This window comes from Triticum aestivum, chromosome 4D (genome assembly GCF_018294505.1).
Source record: "Triticum aestivum cultivar Chinese Spring chromosome 4D, IWGSC CS RefSeq v2.1, whole genome shotgun sequence".
Lineage (NCBI taxonomy): Eukaryota > Viridiplantae > Streptophyta > Magnoliopsida > Poales > Poaceae > Triticum > Triticum aestivum.
In genome coordinates, this window is record NC_057805.1 from 509337488 (window position 1) to 509343579 (window position 6092).

A 6092-nucleotide genomic window follows, 5' to 3' on the forward strand; every position below is an offset into this window, starting at 1 on the left:
CTCTCTCTCTCTCCCGCCAGTAGCAAAATGTTGCTCGGGTCGCCGACCTTCATCGTTCTCCTTTGTCATTTATCCCATCTCTCTCTCTCTCTCTGCCGCTAGTAGTAAGAATGTTGCTCGGGTCGCCGACCTTCGTCGTTCTCCTTTTTCATTTATCCTCTCTCTCTCTCTCTCTCTCTCTCTCTCTCTCTCTCTCTTCTGCCAGTAGCAAGAACGTTGCTCGGGTCGGCGACCTTCACTGTTCTCCTTTGTCATTTATGTCGGGGAACGTAGTAATTCAAAAAAAATCCTACGATCACGCAAGATCTATCTAGGAGAAGCATAGCAACGAGCGGGGAGAGTGTGCCCACGTACCCTCGTAGACCGAAAGCGGAAGCGTTTAGTAATGCGGTTGATGTAGTCGAACGTCTTCACGTTCCGACCGATCCAAGTACCGAACGTACGGCACCTCCGTGTTCTGCACACGTTCAGCACGATGACGTCCCTCGAGCTCTTGATCCAGTAGAGGGTCGAGGGAGAGTTCTGTCAGCACGACGGCGTGGCGACGGTGATGATGAAGTTACCGGCGCAGGGCTTCGCCTAAGCACTACGACGATATGACCGAGGTGTTAAACTGTGGAGGGGGGCACCGCACACGGCTAAGAGATTGTCTGTTGTGTTTTGGGGTGCCCCCTGCCCACGTATATAAAGGAGGGAGGAGGAGGAGTCCTGCTCAGTGAATTGCGACCAAAATCCCAAAACGAAGTGAACCAATCTATGCCCGTCAGGTTTTAAGTTCTGCTGCTCGTATTTATTCTGAATTTATTTCAGAAATTCCGGCGAAGCGTGTCTGGTCGTAAAAATCTCAAGATGATATGCCGGCTCAATCTCCGGGAGGTGCTCGTAGGGGTAGGGTGTGTGCGCGCGCGTTTATAGAAAGAGTGTATACACATATATATGAGCGCGTGCGTCTGTACCGTATTGAAGGAAAGTGAAAAACAAAATCGAAAAATATAACGGCCGAACGTCAGAATTTTGACGTCCCGACCCGAAGGTTGTTTTCTTCTACCGATGTTGCCGCAACGTCCTCTGTTTTACTCACCTGCACCATTTCCCGCTTCCTTATCCTTCGTGTGGTCAATACCAATCGCTCTGGTTGATGGCCATCGCTTGGGTTGCCGACCTTCGCCATTCTCCTCTGTAATTTATCCTCTCTCTCTCTCCCGCCAGTAGCAAGAACGTTGCCCGGGTCGCCGACCTTCGCCGTTCTCCTCTGTAATTTATCCTCTCTCTCTCTCTCTCTCTCTCTCTCTCTCTCTCTCTCCGGCCAATAGCACGAACCGAAGGTCACACACTTGCACATCACACCCCGACGAGCTACAACGATTCCCGCTGAGTAGAGGGCTTGCAGATGAAGAAGGTGGCGGAGAGGTTGAGGTGCTAGGAGGAGGAGGTGAGGTTGCCGGAGGTGGAGGAGAAGGAGGGAGGGGGAGCAGCCTGTAGCACTGGCGGAGGCCCCCGGTGGGCAGGGTATGGCTGCTGCCATTCCTTGATTATGACCCAAAAAAATGTACCTATGCATCGATGATTGATTGGCTGACTCTTGACTCAGATTGTTTTGATCGCTGACAGAAAACGAGACGTTGCTGGCCTGATGGGACGATGCAGCCAGCGCCCAGTATGTTGGGTCAGATTCGCTCGAGCGCCCGCATGACTGGCCAGAATCAATCGAGCGCCCACGCACGAGCACGACTGCGCACGACTCCAGTTACTAACCCCTAAAAAACAACTCCATTTACTAGAAAAAAAGGACTGCGCACGACTCCACGTGACGCGTGACGCGACGTAACCCTAACCAATTGAAAAATAGCACGCTACAAGATTTAGCGCCCGCCCTTCACCATATGCTATATGAGTCATAGCGTGCTATATTTGACAATAGTGTTTTTCATAAACATGTCAAAATATATCACAGAATTTAAGGCGTCCATAATTTGCAAGGAGAGAGAACCAGGCGAGCCACCGAGACGGGGCAGCCGACGGCGCCGGCGGCACCACGGCATGCTGGGGGACCTAGATGGCGCGGCACCAAGCAAATAGCGGCGCGAGCAGCGGCTTCAACCAGGGCCTAGGCACCTAGCGGGAGACGGCAATGGGAGAAAGCAACGAGGGACGGCAGTGGTTCCGACCAGAAGATGAAAAGGAAGGGAAAGGGACTAGCAAATTCAAAGGAAAAGGGGAAGATGTATATTTCTCATCTCTCCTCTGAAATTTTGTAGCAATTTTCAACAACAGCTTCAATCCAAAGACGATTTCAGTGACAAATTAATATTGTCAGTTGTAGATTTGACAAGATATTTTAAAGTACTTGGTAGTGGCAGCAGCTCGTAACCCAATCCAAGCACCCACGAATGTGTTAATGTTTCGGTCATCGAGATCAAGTGACTTGTGTGGAACTAGAGCATGAAAATTTGATGCCAACCGTTTTGACCGTTGGAAAAATGCGGTCACAACATTCCGTAAATATGTTGGTGGGCCATGTAGCATCCACAATATTTCGAAAACAGCATGCGATGATTTGCATAAAAAGAATTTCTCTGCTTAAGACTTGGCCTCATCTTAAATTATTTTCGTCCTCCGCCTCTGGCTTGTAGCATGGTTGAGGAGGAGTAGCGCACATCGCTCGCTGTGATGCGCCGCTCTGCCGCTGAGGCCGTTTGGCGGGGCACATCGCGGCCCTGCAGGGGCGCCGTCGTGTGCTGCGCGTCGGCGTACTTCAGCCGTACGTCCGCCCGACGCAGCGAGTCTCCAGTGCGCAGGTGCAGCTGCCGCGTGAGTGCCTTTTTTGTCAAATGCGCTGGTGCCCCGCTGCTTTTGCTTAGGTCTGGGTCATTTTGTGTTGTTTTTCTTTTTTTCTTTCTCCCAAGCCTTTTATTTTAAATTCTTGATTATTTAATAGAAATTGAGTCAATCCTAAATCGCTTGAGCCTTCTGCTCCCATCCGCCACTCTATCTTTTCTTTTTTCCTTTTTGAGGGCGGTCCCCCTTTTTCTTACACTCTTATCATTTTATTTCGATTTTTGTGTTTCCTTTATGAGGAGTGCCCTTGTTCATTCTATATGTTTTTGAAATTTTTGTCTTTGTGCGTGTTCTTTTTTCATGCGGGCACAACATTTCCTGTCGTGATCCGCAAGAAATATATTTTCAAAGTCACGAATGTTTTTTTTATCATGTATGCATAATACTTTTTGAGCTTTTTGTAAGAATTATCTATGCGTGTCTACACACATGGGATTGTCCCTATGTTCTATAGTCATGATTTTTTTCTACTACATGTTTTGTGCATGGGCTTATCCATTTATATGATGGCCCATTTTCTTTTGTTTATTCCTCCTCTTTTCTTTGTTTTTTTATGTTCGTGTGTCCATGGTCGCACTGTCATTTTGTGCTGCCTTTTTTTTTGGGAGAAATTTTTACTGATGTTTCTATCTTTTTTTTCTTCTCTTCTCCAACTTTTTCATCCGCAACATTTTTTGTACAAGATTTTTTGAAGTGTGCGAACACTAGTTAGAATCCGTCAATTTTTTTGAAAAAATTGAACACTTTTTCAAATTCATGAAGATTTTTTAAATTTATTATTATTTCAAATTTATATATATATATATATATAATGTTTTCTAGATGCATTAATAACTTTAAAAAATTGTGAATTTCTTTTGTAAATCTTTATGTCACTAGATGCATGTTCATCACTAGATTTACAACTGCACATGTTGTAAGTTGACTGTAACCACATGACCCTCAGCATGACTGGAATTGGACTGGTAAAGGGTTCTCAGCCAATTACATGTCCATCACTGGAAACGCAATTGCACGTGTTGCAATCCAACTGTATATGCTCCAAATGCAACAATTGTTAGTGAGTTGCATGTCAACCACTATTTAGCAACTTCAAGCGTTGTATCCCAACTATAACTGTATGACTCTCAACATGACTGCAATTAGACAAGTAGGGGGTTATTGGTTAGTTGCCTGTCCGTCCCTAGACATATAACCCTAAGTGTTGCAACTCGACTGCAGCTACATGCTTTAGATGCGATTGCAACTGCGGCTGTCGGCTAGTTGCATGTCTAGCACTAGACTTGAACCAACAAGTGTTCTAAGCCAACTGCAACGGCATGAGCCGCTTGCGACTTCAAATGTGGCTAGTAGGGGAGTGCTAACCAGTTGCATGTCCATTAGTAGACTTACAACTACAAGTGTGGTAAGCTGATCGCTATTCCATGTTCCTCTAGATGATTGTAACCGGTCCGATAGGGGGTTTCTGGCTTGTTGCATGTTTACCGCTCGATTTACAACTGCGAGCGTTGTAACCACACTACAACTGCATGGACCCCAACTCAACAAGAACTGGGGGGCTGCTTTTTTTGTCCCAGTTACAATACCACCCCTGACATGCAACTGTAGGCCAGTCTTTATTTATTTTGCCCCGGTTGGATGTCCACCCTTGATGCGCAACTGAGCTTGAGCCCTATTCTTCTTCTAGTTCCAAGTCCACCATCGACAGGCAACATGGGTTCTCACCCTTTCTGTTCCAACTGCAATTCCACCGCCGATATGTAACTGGGGGAGCATCTTTTTTCGTCGCAGTTGCAAGTCCACCCTCAATACGCATCTGGGATTTTTTTGTCTAAGTTGCATGTCCACCATCGATACACAATTGGGTTGACCCTTTTTTCCATTTGCAGGTACATCATCGACATGTAACTCGAGTCCAATCATTTTTCTCCTAGTCTACACACGTCCTCTTATCCTGTTTTGTTATTTGTAGGCCTATTCTCGTGTTTCTTTTCACATGGGCCCATATATGTCATCGTTTGGGTTTTGGCTCATTTCTTTTTTGTTCATTCTCATTGTGTGTCTCTTGTGGTCTGGTGGAGAATTTGTAGATTCCACCCCTGACTCGTAAATGTGCTCGCAGTTGTTCTAGTTGTAAATTCACCCTTGACTCACAACTAGGCATGTGTTTTGTATTTCATCCTAGTTGTAAGTCCACGCTCGACTTGGGCTCGTAGTTTGTTATTATCCCAGTTGGTAGTCCACCATCGACTCGCAAATGGTATCGTACTTAGATTTATGTAGTTGTCCCAGTTGCAAGTCCGCTCTTCACGCGCAACTAGGTTCGTAATTTGTTTCATCCTAGTTGCAAGTTCACCCTTGACTCGCAACTAGGCTTGTAGTTTCATAGTTGTCCTAGTTGCAAGTCCGCCCTTGACTCACAACTGAGCCCATAGTTTTGTTGTCGTCCTAGTTGCAAGTCCATCCTCGACTTGCAACTCGTATAATAGTTTTATAGTTGTCCTAGTTGAAAGTCCACCCTCGACTCACAACTAGGCCAGTATTTCATCCTAGTTCCGTGCCCACCCATGACTCGCATCCGGGCCTCTATTTTGTTTTTCATCCTAGTTGCAAGTCCACCCTTGACTCACAATTGGACCCGTAATTTGTTTTATCCTAGTTGCAAGTCGACCCTTGATTCGCAACTAGCCCACCCTCAACTCGCAACTAGAGTCTGTGTTTTTGTTTTTCATCACAGTTGCATGTTCATCTGGACTCGCAACTAGGCCCAGAGTTTGGTTCATCCCAATTGCAAGATTACCATTGACCTGCCACTAGGCTCGTAGTTTCGTAGTTGTCCCGCTCGCATCCGGGCCTCTATTTTATGAACAATTTTCAAATCCTGAATAATTTCAAAATATGTGAACATTGTTTTTTAGTCGATGAACATTTTTTAATATTGTGTTTTCTCAAACCTGGAACATCTTCTTGAATGCACAATCGATTGTTCAGTATGTATTTTAAAATTATTTAGTGTTTATTTAAAAAATGTTCACCCATATACTAAAACAGATTCATCATATATTAAAAGAGGTTAAGTATGTATTTAAAAAAAGTCAATAGACTCGCAACTGGGCTTTGTTGTAGTTGCCCCAGTTGCATGTGTACCCTCAACTCGCAAATGGTCTTTCATTGCGAATTGATGGCGGCCACGGTGGCTTTGCTCGTCGGAGAGCTTGAATACGTGAACTTTTGTTGAATTTGACGCTACCATG